Here is a 13,718-nt window from a genome sequence, read left to right as displayed (position 1 = left end):
TTGTGAAAATGCGTGTTGAGAAGGAGTTGCCAAAAGCTCAAAGCAGCTTGGATTGTCAAACAACGGCATTCAAGGCAGATACCCTGGAGAGTCACTTGAATCCTAAACTGGCTTCAAGTGAGCAAGAAATAAATTTTTGTCTGGTCATGGAGAGTTTAATTTTTCGTTGCTGTTACTATAGCATAACCTAGGCCATCCTGACGAATAACGTTCACTATGCATAACCTATTTCTCCATTTTGGTTTTCATTTTAAGTTGCCCTTATCCTTAGGCATTTCTTTCTCTCTCTCTATCTCTTTCTTTTTTTTTTTTTTAATTTTATTTATTTATTTGACAGAGATAGAGACAGCCAGCAAGAGAGGGAACACAAGCAGGGGGAGTGGGAGAGGAAGAAGCAGGCTCATAGCGGAGGAGCCTGATGCGGGGCTCGATCCCACAACGCCGGGATCACGCCCTGAGCCGAAGGCAGACGCCCAACCGCTGTGCCACCCAGGCGCCCCTATCTCTCTCTCTCTTTCTTTCTTTCTCTCTCTCTCCCCTTTCTTTCTCTTCTTTTCGTTTCTTTTTTCTTTCCCCCATGTCAGACTGGTAATGTGCCAAGGTGGTAACAAGGTTTGAGGGAGGCACATGTCACACAAAGCATGAATACCCAATCATCACGTTTATGAACTACAAAAGGATCTATCTGTAGGTATGTCTTCATGTTACTAAATGTGCTTGATCAATCTTCAAATTAAAGTTTGTCAAATATACACATATGAAGAGGTATAGGCATAAACATAATGAAGAGCCAGTTTCTTTGGAATATCAAGCTAGAAGGAATCTTGTTGATTCAGTTCGAACCACAGGTCCTCCTTAGGTGATACAGTAAGTATTACACTACCATTTCTTAAGAAAGATGCCTTCCTATGACTGTCAATTCTAGGTACGTTTATGAAAAAGCACACACACTGGAACCAGAGAAACTGAGTTTTTCATTCAATTCCACTACCACAAGTTCTTTGATTCTGAGTAATGCTAAATTCTCACAGCCTTAAAAAATATCTGCAAAATGGGGGAATGATATATCTAATTTGTGGGGTTTGGGAGTGAGCAAAGATAATGTAGGCAAAAATTTACCAAGTGCAAGGTCCCCAGGGAAGAAAACAAAGTTCCCAATGATATCCCCTTGTTCTCTAGTTTTGATGTCTCCTTCTGCTCAACTCTCCTACATTGATTTCCCAAATCTTTGCACAGATTAGTTCCAAATATATCTACTTCGGTAACTGAAGAAAAACACAAGCCAGTACACCAGTCCCCCCTCATCCGTGAGGGATACAGTCCAAGGCCCCTGGTGGGGACCTGGAGAGTGCTGAACTCTATATATACTATGCTTTTTCCTATGCAAATACACCTATGATAAAGTTTATTTTATAAATTAAGCCCAGTAAGAGAGTAACAACAATACATAATAATAAAATAGAACAATTATAACAGACTGTAATAAAACTTATGCGAATGCGGTCTCGCTCTCTTAAAATATCTTACTGCGCGGTACTCACCCTTCTTCTCGTGATGAGGTGAGATGATAAAATGCCTCCGCGAGACTAAGCGAGGTAATGACGTAGCATTCTGACGTAAAGTTAGGCTTCTTTTGTCGTTCTGCCGATTCGTCAGAAGGAAGATCATCCATCTGCTTCGGGACCGCGGTTGATGACTGAGAACTGAAACTGCAGAAAGAGAAACTGCAGATAAGGGGGAGTTACTGTATTCTTCTCAGGCTAATAATAGTTCTCTCTCTCTCTTTTTTTTTGAAAGATTTTATTCATTTATTTATTTAAGAGCGTGAGAGAGAGAGATCGCGGGCGGGGTGGCGGGGGGGAGAGGGTAGAAGGAGAAGCAGATTCCCCACGGAGCAGGGATCCCGGCGCAGGACTTGAGATCCTAGGACCCTGGAATCACGACCGGAGCTGAAGGCAGACACTCAACCACTGAGCCACCCAGGTGCCCTAATAATAGTCTTCTTTGGGTAAAAAGCACATTGGAATTCCTGAAATGGCAAGTGTTTTTCATATCACACGTTGTTCATGTTATTGACATTTGACTTGGGGCAAACTTTGTCGAGTCTACTCTGTATCGGGAAAGCAAGGTAGAACCATGTAAGGCACCGGTCTGACCTTAGGAAGGGATTACTTGGCATAGAATCTCTTGATGGTCGTTAGGGAGAGTCAGTGTAGATTAATAATTAAGTTTATGGGTTCATGCCCAAGGTCTGTCACTTATAGTCTATGTGATTGGACAAACAATTTTGCCTCAGTTTTTTTTTTTATGAGATTGGGAACATGGTAATGTTCCACACATCATTTGCTGGAGGATTAAACAGTTACATACAGCACCTTCAGAACAATGCTTGACATCTAGTAGGTACTATGTTAGTGTGACTATAATCACTATTGTGATAGAAGGAGATTCAGTAGAGGGTTGACCATAGTTTTCTAGAACTTTGATTTATGTTTACACCAGCTTCTCAACTGTGCATTATCTGTTTGAGTTATATCCTTTCTTATGAGAGTAATGAGAGAATCCTCTACGGCTATGGGCCTCCTCAGCTTCTATTCCTATTTTAAGGAACAGAAGAAGCTGTCTAGAAATAATGCAAGTAAAAGTGGGTGCTTATGGAGAATACCAATGGCAAATGTGAGGGTTTTGCAACAGCCCAGAAATACAGATATTTCTTAACTCTCCAAACTTAAAATAACTAAAGGCCAAATACTGCTACTGGAAACATCAGGGAAAATTTGCAGTTCCCAGGCCCGGCTGGTCTTCTGCCTGAATGGAACTGGCAGAGGAGGAGTAGTTATGAAGGAAGAGGAAAGAATTAGATTATAATAAGCTAGTAATTTCCTGGAGATGTTCTAGGCCTTCTAGCCACACTGTCCATTGAAGAACGAAAACTACCATGTAAGTTCGAAGTCAAGGCAGATATGTTATGTGTAGACTAAGTCTGTCATCAAGGGAGAGGGGGAGATCCTCAGTCTGAGGATCTGGATTAATGACCAGGGAGATCCTCAGTCTGAGGATCTGGATTAATGACCAGGAACTGACCAGGGAACATCAAGGAGCTCACTGGAACCTTGTTATAAGCAAGTATGAGAAGTACCTGATAGAACTGGCCCAAGAGCTGCCCTTCTTCGATAAATTAGTTTGTATATTTAAACATTTATTAGTCACTGAATATATGCCAGGCCCACTGATTATGTGAAGAAACAATGATAGAAACAGAATGGAATTTAAGAGTAAGCCATGGAACTTAGTGACTGATTAGATTGGAGGGGTGAGGAAGAACAGCTAAGGAGACTTTTCAGGTTTTGTGGATTCTAGAAAATACCATTGTGGGAGGAGTGATGAGTTTTTTGGGGTTCACTGTACTTGCAAGGCTTTAGATTGTGACTTTGTACCTTTTAAAGACCACTATGAATGGAATAAGGAAGGCAGAAACCTAATGTTAGTGCTTCAAGAGAAATCGGAAGGTAAAGAAATGGATATAATGATTATGGTCTATTCTTACAAGAAAATCATAAAGGAAGACACACCTGGTACTGTAATTATATAATGAAACATGTGGTCAAGAGATTTTTTTTTTTTTTACTGGAAAAAAAATAGTTTAATGGCTTGGTGAGAAGAATAAATTAGGAGAGAGAGATTTAAAGAAATGATGGCTCATGGGCTCCAGAAGAGTTGGGAGTTCAGATCAAGTTTAGCAAGAGAAGGAAGTTCTCATTATTTGGGATTAGAGGAAAGCAGAATATCTTTCTACAAGGGAAGGGATTTGTTCTGGGTTTAAAATCAAATGGAGGGCAGTTATAGAGAGATCATATTTTGGCTAAAAATAAAAATGAGCAATAATGTATGTGAGTCAAACAGGAACTTGTTACTGCCATAGAACAAAGTGGTTTTTAATGTCAAAAGTAGAATGGATCATCTAGAGTGGTTTTACATTATTTTTGTCTGGAGATAGGCAAGAAACAGCTAAATGACCAGTTATCAGAAATGTTTATACATATGAAATACAGCAGCTCATTTGAATGACCCAGTCCAGTGCTGATTTTCTGATTTGCAGAACTTGTTTTACACGTTTGCTTTCTACTCTAACACCATCTTGGACATTTTCCAAAGATCTAGAGAGCAGACAAATATTGATTTTAAATTAAGCTTGTTGGAAGACTTGAAAGCCCATGCTTGTCTCTGGTAGAAGATGGAGAAGTGCATTTTCACCTTTAAATGGAAAGGAAATCAAAGTAGCATTTAGGTTTATTAAACCTAAATTCGGCCATCTGGGTCTTTGTAATGCAATACAAATTTGAAGACACATGCTCTTGGAACTTATTTGAATAATGCAGTTCAGATCATGTTGTTGGTGTAAAAGACAAATATGATTATTCTGTTTCACAATAGAGATGGTTGTGAGGTAGGGAGAAGGGAGCCAGATTTGTAGATGTTGAAATATCAGTCATTATCTTATGACCAGCACAATGTAGAAGAGGAATCACCTCTTCTAAAAATGCAGTTCTCTTGGTACAACTGACAATGATCTTAACACAACCAACAATGAACAATATAGCACACTTCTGACTTACATGTAAGCAATATTCATTCACAAATAGTTTTCAAAGTGTATGGTTATATTTTGACTATAGTTTTAATTTTAAACTATTTTAAAATGAAAATATATAAAATACGAAAGAAGATTATTCTACTAATATACAGAGGAAGAAATATGCGGAATCTTGTACTATGCTAAATCTTCCTGACACGGACAAACAATGATTCCTACCTTTTTGTATTTTTAATACAATTTTAATCACTGAATTATATACTTTGTGTAAATAAGATTAAGTTATTTTATAATCAATCATAACAAGACACTAAAAGGCAAAGTATGTAATTACCATGGTTTTCTCTTAATCATAATTATGCTTCTTTCATATACATGCAGAGTACCACATCACTCAGCTCTGGACTTCTCATTGAGTAGCCTCCCAGCAGTTTTATGCCTAGGAAAAGGCAGGAACAGGCCATCTAACTAAACTCCCCTGAGAGTCATTGGGCGGGTAGGAAATAATTGCTTTTTAGGTAGGAAGTTACTAGTAGGACAAACCCAAATAAAAGGGTTGATTATGTTGCAGAAAGTAAAATTAGTTCACTCTTAACTCTTTTCAGAAATTTTACTACAAGTTGCCATAAGTAGATGCATTGTGTCGATCGGAGTGAACAAAATTTGTTAAGGTATCAGACAAAAGATGAACCTATCCTCACAGTCTAAAATACAGGGCTTCAAGTAACATGATCTCCTTCTGACAAACATCTTATAATTCCAAAAACTGTCTTTCGTTTCTAAACAAGTAACAATTACTTTCTCAGACTGTAAACATTTAAGCAATCCAACCTAATGACATCTACTCAAATATATTTGTGAATGACAATGGATAAAAATGAGCAATAATGTATGTGAGTCCAACAGAAACTTGTTACTGCCATAGTACAAGAAGTACAGCTATTTTACTTCCCCTTTAATTCCATTTTTTATTTAGTGACTATACAATATTCTTAGTCTCCTAGTACTTCCTTTGAATTTATGAGCTAAGCAGATTCTGCAGAGAAAATACTCTCCTTCCCCCATCTGCCCCTAACTTTATTCGTATTAGAGATGCTTTGGAAATAATTTGTAGAGTAAGGAACCTAGTGGGAAACCATGGACATTTCACAACCACAAATGATTAGCTCTTACATCAGACAATTCCCAGACACATCAAAGTGAGATGGTAAACTTTAGCAAATAAAAATGCAGGACACCCAGTTAAGTTTGAATTTCAGATGCTAATTTTTAAAAATATAAATATGTCCCAAACATTGTATGGAGTGCACTAAAACATTACTTTGCGCTAAAAATGTATTCATTATACCAAAAATTATTCACTAAATAAATTTAGTGCATCATCGTGCACTAAAATTATATTGAACTAAAAAATTACTCACTGTTTGTCTGAAGTTCAAATTTAACCGGGCATCCTGAATTTTATCTGGCAATCCTCCACAAGGACATTTTGTAGTAGCAATGTCTTTCTCTCCTGTTAGACTCTGTGTTCCTTTATGGTAGGGATGGAGTAATTCATACTTGAACAGTCAGCCCCTAAAGTAATGTCTGGTACATAATGGATACACAATAAAAATGTATTGAATGAATGAATGAAGTAAAGGATGAATTTTAAAGAACTGATATAGATTGATATAAATATTTACTTTGTAGCTTATTTTGTTAGCGTAGCTCAACAAAATAACTATTACTGGTACTGTCAAAGAGTAGAGCCAGAGTTTCAGCCCCACCAGGGTCGCCCCTTTGGCCAACTGGTATGGGAAACAGCACACCTGCTATTCTCTTTCCGGCTACAGGTGTGGCTGTGCAGTAAATGGAAATGGACACAACCTTCTTTTTGTGTGTGTGACCTCTGGATACCCAGCTGAAACTTAGGTTACACTTGAGGAAACCACAGCTCTAGCCAAAAACTGAGATGAAGACCCACTAGAAGATCCACATCTCCATTTGAATATTGGGGAATTGAGGAGCTTATAGTGAAAACTGAAGAACTGAATAAGTCTCCCATGAATTGTCACTGGCTGCCTCGGGACACAAGTCACTCAAAAATCCCAGATGAGACCCCCAAAAAGCAAGATGCCCATTCAGCTATGCAACTATCATACTGATTGAATCCTGGTTTGTTATTGTTTGGGAGAAGGAAAGTGTTGTCCCAGGAATGTGCAGAACTCCGCACGTAAATACAAACTCTCAGGACTGAAAAGTGATTGACATGATAGAGCATAACGTAAACAAACTTTACCAGCATGTGTGCACACACACACAGTATAAATATAAAATATATTTTCAAAATACAAATGTATTAAAAACTTATAGAATATATATCTTTATATTTATATCTATCGATATATGGATAAATAGATAGGTAGATAAAAAGATAAATTTAGACTCTGAATGAAACCATGTGGGTTTTACAGGTTTATAACTTTAACTCACAATGGCTAACGCATATTGACTACGATGTGTCCTAACACATCTCGGAAATGATCATGACTGACCATAAAATTGTGAAATGTGAGATACAGTATGTTTTTGTTGTTCCCGCCCTTCTGATACCTTCTCTTCTCCCACACCTGGACTGTTGCAATGACCTAATTTTCTAAGGACCTGAACCTCTGGAGCTTCCCACTCCACCACCCTCCCCAGGACTATCAGATCCACATCGGCTGGTCCTCCAAGTCCATTTTCCATTGTTGTCACTCAGTCCCATAGAATTGGTTGCTGTTCCTCTCCCTGCACAAAACTTAATAGCAACTTGGACTACTCCCCAAGGTGACTTTTGTGCTTTCCCAGGTAAATAACAATCTTTTAAAATATGGGAATGGAATTAGCAGAAACCACAGATCTACCTGCCCTTTTTACCAGGGTAACCTTGATTTCAGGGGTGCCTTTGCTTTGTGATCTGACTCAAAAGAGTGACCAGTGATGTGAATTTTTGACCAAGTAAGGGGAGAGAGGAGGATATTTGTTACTGTTGGATCCTTCTGGCAGGCTGCTGGGGTAGACTTGATCACTGAGACCTCCTGGAACACCTTACATGCCCCAGAGCAAACCTACCTTCTAAACAGCTGAAGTTCTAGGAAGTTTCTTCTGTGGTTCTTTCTTGCTAGGAAATCAGTGTTTCCCGTAGTCTGACTCCACTCAATCTGCTCAAATTTAATTCATACTGTTTTTATTGCACATGACATCTGCTTTTCATTTCCATCTCCACCTCCTTGCACATCAATTTTTTTCCTGGATAGTCCTCCTCAATTAACTACACATTTCTAGGAAACCTTCTCTGCCTATGTTAAACACTTTCTCTAAGCTCTCAATGCATTTCTAGTTTATATCTACATTTCTTGCTAATATTAGCAAACATTTTCTTCCTAGATGGAAACTCACATGAGCAATCATCAATCGCCATTATAACTCTTACAAAAGTTACAGCATTTTTATACTAATTCATGAGACAAACAAGATCAAGGGTCAATTCGTTAATATTTGTATGTACCCCTGAACAAATATTCCAGATAGATTTGAAATTTTTTATTACATGGCTGTAATCAATTCCTGAAGCAACATCAAATGGCATCATTAGCTCTGCACATTTAAACTAGTGTTCAGAGGCTGTGCATGTTAGTGAGAACTGGTAGTAATACTCAAAATACATTCAGAACTCAAATTTTGTATGTGATAAGCTTTCTTCGAATATTTAAGCTGAAATACTATTTTAGAACCAAGAACAGGACACAGGCGTACACACTGTACGGATAACCTACATTAAATGGTTCCTAAGAATACAAGGGATAATTCCAGAACTTGACTTATCCGTACCTTAGAGTGGATTCCTAAAAGGCTCCAAACTGGGTTTCATGTAAGTAGAAAAACGTACTTAAGCCTAAGGGATATATAAATGAAAATATTGGAAAAGCACACAAATTTTCAGGGCTCTGTGCAGTCAGGCTCATGGAGGATACCAATTGCCTTATCTTTTCATTTAGGTTTCAGATTAATTCAACAAACATTTAGGGTACACCTACTGACTATTTTTGCCTTTGTGCTAGGAGCTGGGTTAGAACTATAAATACGGCAAACTCCCAGCCATCAAGGAGTACAGTCTAATTACAGAGACCCCCATAGAAACAAGCACGTAGGGCGTGACATTTCCAGCTCTGAGGCATCAGAACGCACGTATTATAGATCTTTTGTATATCCTTCAGTCACGCAATTAAAAAATCTTCCGTGAGACCCTGTGCGAGGAGGCACTTGGGTAGTGCCGTCTGGGAGGAACATTACAGAGTTGAAAGTTCGTTCAAGCAGCTGTGCACAACACAACAGTTTGATTGGAGCCTGAGGAGGGGGCAGGGTCTCACTGGCCACAATCAGGGCCGGAGATTATTTGCAGTCTACTGCCCTAGAGGTAATGGGGTTTGGAACTACTTTGGTGATTTGGTAAAAAGAAAGAAAACGGAGAGGGGAACCCAGCTTACCCAGGAGCCCCCACCACTTGCTGATTGGACCCACTTAGCATCTGCAGGAAGGACAACAATAAAATGAAAAACATTTCTAGGGGTGAACCCCAAAGGTCAATCTCTGGCTGTGCGGGACAATGGGGGTCCGGCCTCCTCTTCTCTTCCAAAAGGGCGAAGGAGTCTTAATGAAGAGACATTTTCTCCGCGAAGATTCTAAACCCCAGCGGGTTCCACTAACTCCAGAGCAGCGAAGCCACCGGCGGGGACCAGGGGAGGGAGGGGGGTGGAGGGGTGTCGCTATGTGAAACGCTACTCTGGGACCCGGACCCTGAGCAACAGCCGCGCCCCAGCGCCCCTGCGCCTGCCGCGCGCGACCCCGGGCCGGCTGCACGCTCCCAGAGGCGCGGTCGGTGCTGCGCCCCCGCCCTCGCCGAGCCGCGGCGCGCACACCCGGGCCGGAGCGCGCCCCCGGCACACAGGCACCGCTGCGCTTCGAGCGCTCAGACCTCGGCCGGCGCTGGCAGAGGAGACCAACTCCCGCGCGCCCGCCGGCATGCGCCTCGGCTAGCTGCTCCCGGTTCCCGCGACCGCCGCGCGTCCTGCTTCCGATTATTCCCGTCTCCCTCTCAGTCTCTCTGCTGGCGCTCTCTCACTCTCTCACTCTCTCGCTCTCTCGCTCTCTCTTTCAGACACACTCACACACGTATACACATACAATCCCACGCCAATCTATACACTGGAGGAAAAAACATTTCCTTCGCGCCCCCTCCCTCTCCAGCGCCAGAAGCTGAGCAGCCGCGTGGTGGGGGCCCCCGGACCGTCTGGAAATGCTAATCCTAAAGCGCTTCCTCGCTTGTATCCAGCTCCTCTGTGTTTGCCGCCTGGGTGAGTGATCAGACCTCGGTGGGGTTTCATCTCCGGGATCGTTTGGGACACGGTGGGGGGATTTGAGAGCATTAGGTACTTGCTGCCGCCGCCGCCATCTAGCAAGGGGGGAAAAGGCACGGTGGACTGGGGATCCCACGGGGTTGGAGGCGCCGCGTTGGGTGTCAGCGGCGTGAGAGAATGCACCCCCTCCCCACCTCGCACCTCCGCCACCTTCCATCCGCCGGCGGGGAGCTGGGCCAGAAGAGAGAGGCATGCCGTGCTCGGTTGCGGTCCGCACAGCTCATGTCTCTGCTCCTTTGCAAAGTGTGAAAAGAGCCTTTTAGGTACACACAAGAAGAGAAATGCAACCAAGGTGCGGGACTACGTATTGGATAGGATTTTTGCTTTTAGATTCATTGTGGGCTTGAATGAAAAATACACGTGCCCGATGCGAGTGATACACACCACACACACACACACACTCCCAAAAGGTAGTAACAAGAACAAGCACCAACCTGACTTTTCAGTGTTTTCGAGTACTTTTAATTTAGTCACATTCAAGTCTGGGCAGTTACGTTAAAAAAAAAAAAAGTTTCAATCGAAATTTCTATCAACGTTCTGCCACTGCAGCCAAAGTCAGAGGAAAGCTGCAGGTTATGTATTTATTCATGGATTCATCTTTCACCTACCACCTTCCAGGTTACACATTCAATACTGAAATTGCATTTTGAAACAGACAGAATTATTTACCTGGGATGCAGAGTCAAGTGATCCAGTCATTTTCCAGAAGAATTGTAATATTGAATTTCTACATTTAATTTTTAAAAAAATCTTTTTTCTTTCATGAAGATTTTCTATTACAATGGACTGTAATTGGTGTGGAAGTTGGAAAATGTACCTCAACTTGTGAATACATATATTTTACTCTTTTCAGTTAGAGGATCCCATTTTTTTTAAATTTTAGATTATTCATTTTAAGTAGATATTAACCTACATTTTTAATCAATATAGATGGTGCTGCTTTTGGCACAGTAACCTTTACAAGGAGAAATCATTTTCATGTTCTAACTAATGAGAGTTCCATTTCAAATAGGGTGATAATTGCCAGCAGCCCCTCCCCTCCCCACCGCCGATACATGGACATAACTTAAATTCTGAAAGTTTTACAAAAATACTCAGGGGTGATGTGATACACAAGGTTGACATTTAAGGCTAGCAGGAGAATCTGGTCCTGGTTTTCTCTAAAACCACAGAGTTGAATGGGGGTGGGGACATTTTTTGAAAGAGCTGTGCTCATCAAATACACACCTGTTGAATTTGCATTTCTATTATAGATCAGTTTTAACAAGAAAGCCAGATCCTTTTGGTGTTTAGATTATTATTTAACATAAATCTCACTGTAATACAGAGATAAACCAGAGAATGTTGCTTTGTATGCCATCCAAACCACTGCTTGGAATATATTGTGAATTTTTAAAAATTGAGTTATAATTTGCATAGCACACAGCTCATCTTTTTCAAGTGTACAGTTCAGTGGATTTTAATATACTGACGAAATTGTACAACCATCACCACTATTTAATTACAGGACATTTTAATCACCCGCAAAAGAAACTCCAGTAACAGTCATTCCATATTCTCTCTGACCCCAGCCCTGGCAACCACTAAGCTAATTTCTCTTTTTGTGTGTAGATTGGCATATTGAGCATTTCACAGAAATAGAATCATACAATATATGGCCTTTGGTATCTGACTTCACTCGCTTAACATAATGTTTTCAGAATTCATTCGTGTTGTAGTCTGTATCAGTACTTCATTCCTTTTTGTGACTGAATGATATTCCATGCCAGTATTTCATGGTTTGCAAAGACTTTTCTCAATAAAGCATTATTTATAACCTATTATTTTTGGTTATACAGATTTTGATTTATTGGATGTTTTCTTAAATGCTTTGATGATGTACAATTTAACTGTAAGGAATTAAATTAATTGTTTAAGAGCATCACACACTTATGTAATGATATTGAATGTAAGCCTGTATTAGAACTCAAAATGTGCTTTTTTTTGGTGACTGACAGGTGACAACTTTTGTATCCCTTTCCATTTTAACAAAGTTGACCTCTTACATTGTTGCCCACATGTTGACCTAGGGGCCTTGTCAACCTCAAATCAGGTGACTATCTTGATTTCAAAGTAATATGCTTTGAAACACTGAAGCATATTATCTACAAATAAAATATGCGGCCTCCATTTCAATTATTTTTCCCTCAACAACTACTGTAGTACTTGTGGGTATATTTATTGCTCATCTTCCGTGTCCTTGGTGCCAGTGAGGTGGCTTGGCACAGGTAATTAATGTTCAGGAAAGGTCTGTCAACTGAGAGGTGCTATGTAGGATGACCTCTCCAATATAGTTTGAATGAATGTTAGGCTGCTATTCTTATTATTATCCTGGAACAAGTCGGAGCATTCACTAAGGTGTTCGTTGTTAACAATTAAGAATGAGTTAGCAATTAATGACTTCACCACTTTCTGTGTTTAAAATGTCCTGATGTTCTGAACTGGACATATAGACCAATTGTTTCTTTCAAATAACTCTTCGAACAGAAAAAAAAAATCATTAAATTATTTGTACTGAAACAAATCTTTTCTTTCCAAATTAATAGCAGGGATAACTAGAGACTAAAGTGGAACAAAATTGGGTTTTTCTAGTAGGTGGGGATTAAATGTATTTTGGGGTTCATCTATTTGGGTAATTCTGTCAAGATTGGCCTGTGGCCTCAATACTTTTTGCCAGAACTGGCTAGACCACGGTTCTCACACTTGAGTAAGCATCAGAATCACCAGGAGAACTTATTAAAACATGGATTTAGGAGCCCACTCCAAAGAGCTTCTGATTCAGTAGTCTGGGGTGGGGCCTGAGAATCTTGTCTAACAAATTCCTAGGATATGGTGATGCTGTTGGTCCAAGTCCATACTTTGACAACTACTGAGCTAGTTTGACATTTAAATCTTAGCAGAGGTTCTGGACTATTAACAGGTTTTTGTGTTGGACTTGATTTCTGATATCCAACCTAATAGTATTTTTAAAAAATTACATGAGTTAGACAACATTGAGTGTTATTCAGCTGAAGGAGATGCTTAATCAGGCAAAAATTGAAGATGACTCCAGGATAATTCCTTAAGTGAATTTGGACCTTCTCTAGAATAATTGAAAGGTTTTCTACTAGGTGGAGAGCTAATATAATGGCATCACAACTCTGTCATTATTTAATCTTGACCCACCGAACAGGTAATAGGAAAAACTGCAATGGCTTTCCTGTAAGGAGGCTTAACTATGAGTCATAGAGGAGAGGTAGTTGTTTTAAGAGCTTTTAAGGAACAGTTTCTCTCAACTAATGAGAATTCAGGATCTTTGAATTAAGTGAGTTATAGCCTTGCAAGGTACACTAAATTCAAGTGTTTAAACATTATTGTGCAATACGTAATGAATCAGATTCTGAACTTTTAGGTCATATCTTACTGCTTTAAGGAACACATTAACTACAAATTATACCCAATTCCTGCAAGAATTGCTTAATTTATCCTGAGTATGGAAGCAGTAGAATCCAAAATGTTGTGACTCTCAGCTTGGTCTATTTATTCTCTGAAAACAAATTGTAACCAGGAATAGAAAATATTCATGCTTTTCCTCCCCAAATAATAACTAGTCTCCATTCAGAAAATTAATTACTTTTGATTTGCAGACTAGCAATTTTCTTTAT

General features: G+C 39.9%; 1 non-coding gene and 1 pseudogene across 1 annotated transcript; one reads left to right on the top strand and one right to left on the bottom strand.

Moving 5' to 3' along the window:
• The first annotated feature begins 8 nt into the window (after positions 1-8).
• Positions 9-9,655, top strand: LOC121105894 (annotated as a pseudogene).
• On the bottom strand, positions 579-681 carry LOC121105952. The gene has a single exon (XR_005838691.1). It is a non-coding gene; the product is annotated as a small nucleolar RNA U13 (small nucleolar RNA).
• Positions 9,656-13,718: the final 4,063 nt, after the last annotated feature.

The sequence above is a fragment of the Ursus maritimus genome, unplaced genomic scaffold (assembly GCF_017311325.1).
Source record: "Ursus maritimus isolate PB19 unplaced genomic scaffold, ASM1731132v1 scaffold_3, whole genome shotgun sequence".
Taxonomy (NCBI): domain Eukaryota; kingdom Metazoa; phylum Chordata; class Mammalia; order Carnivora; family Ursidae; genus Ursus; species Ursus maritimus.
The sequence above is the reverse complement of the archived record's forward strand: the minus strand, read 5'-3'. Positions and strand labels throughout refer to the sequence as shown.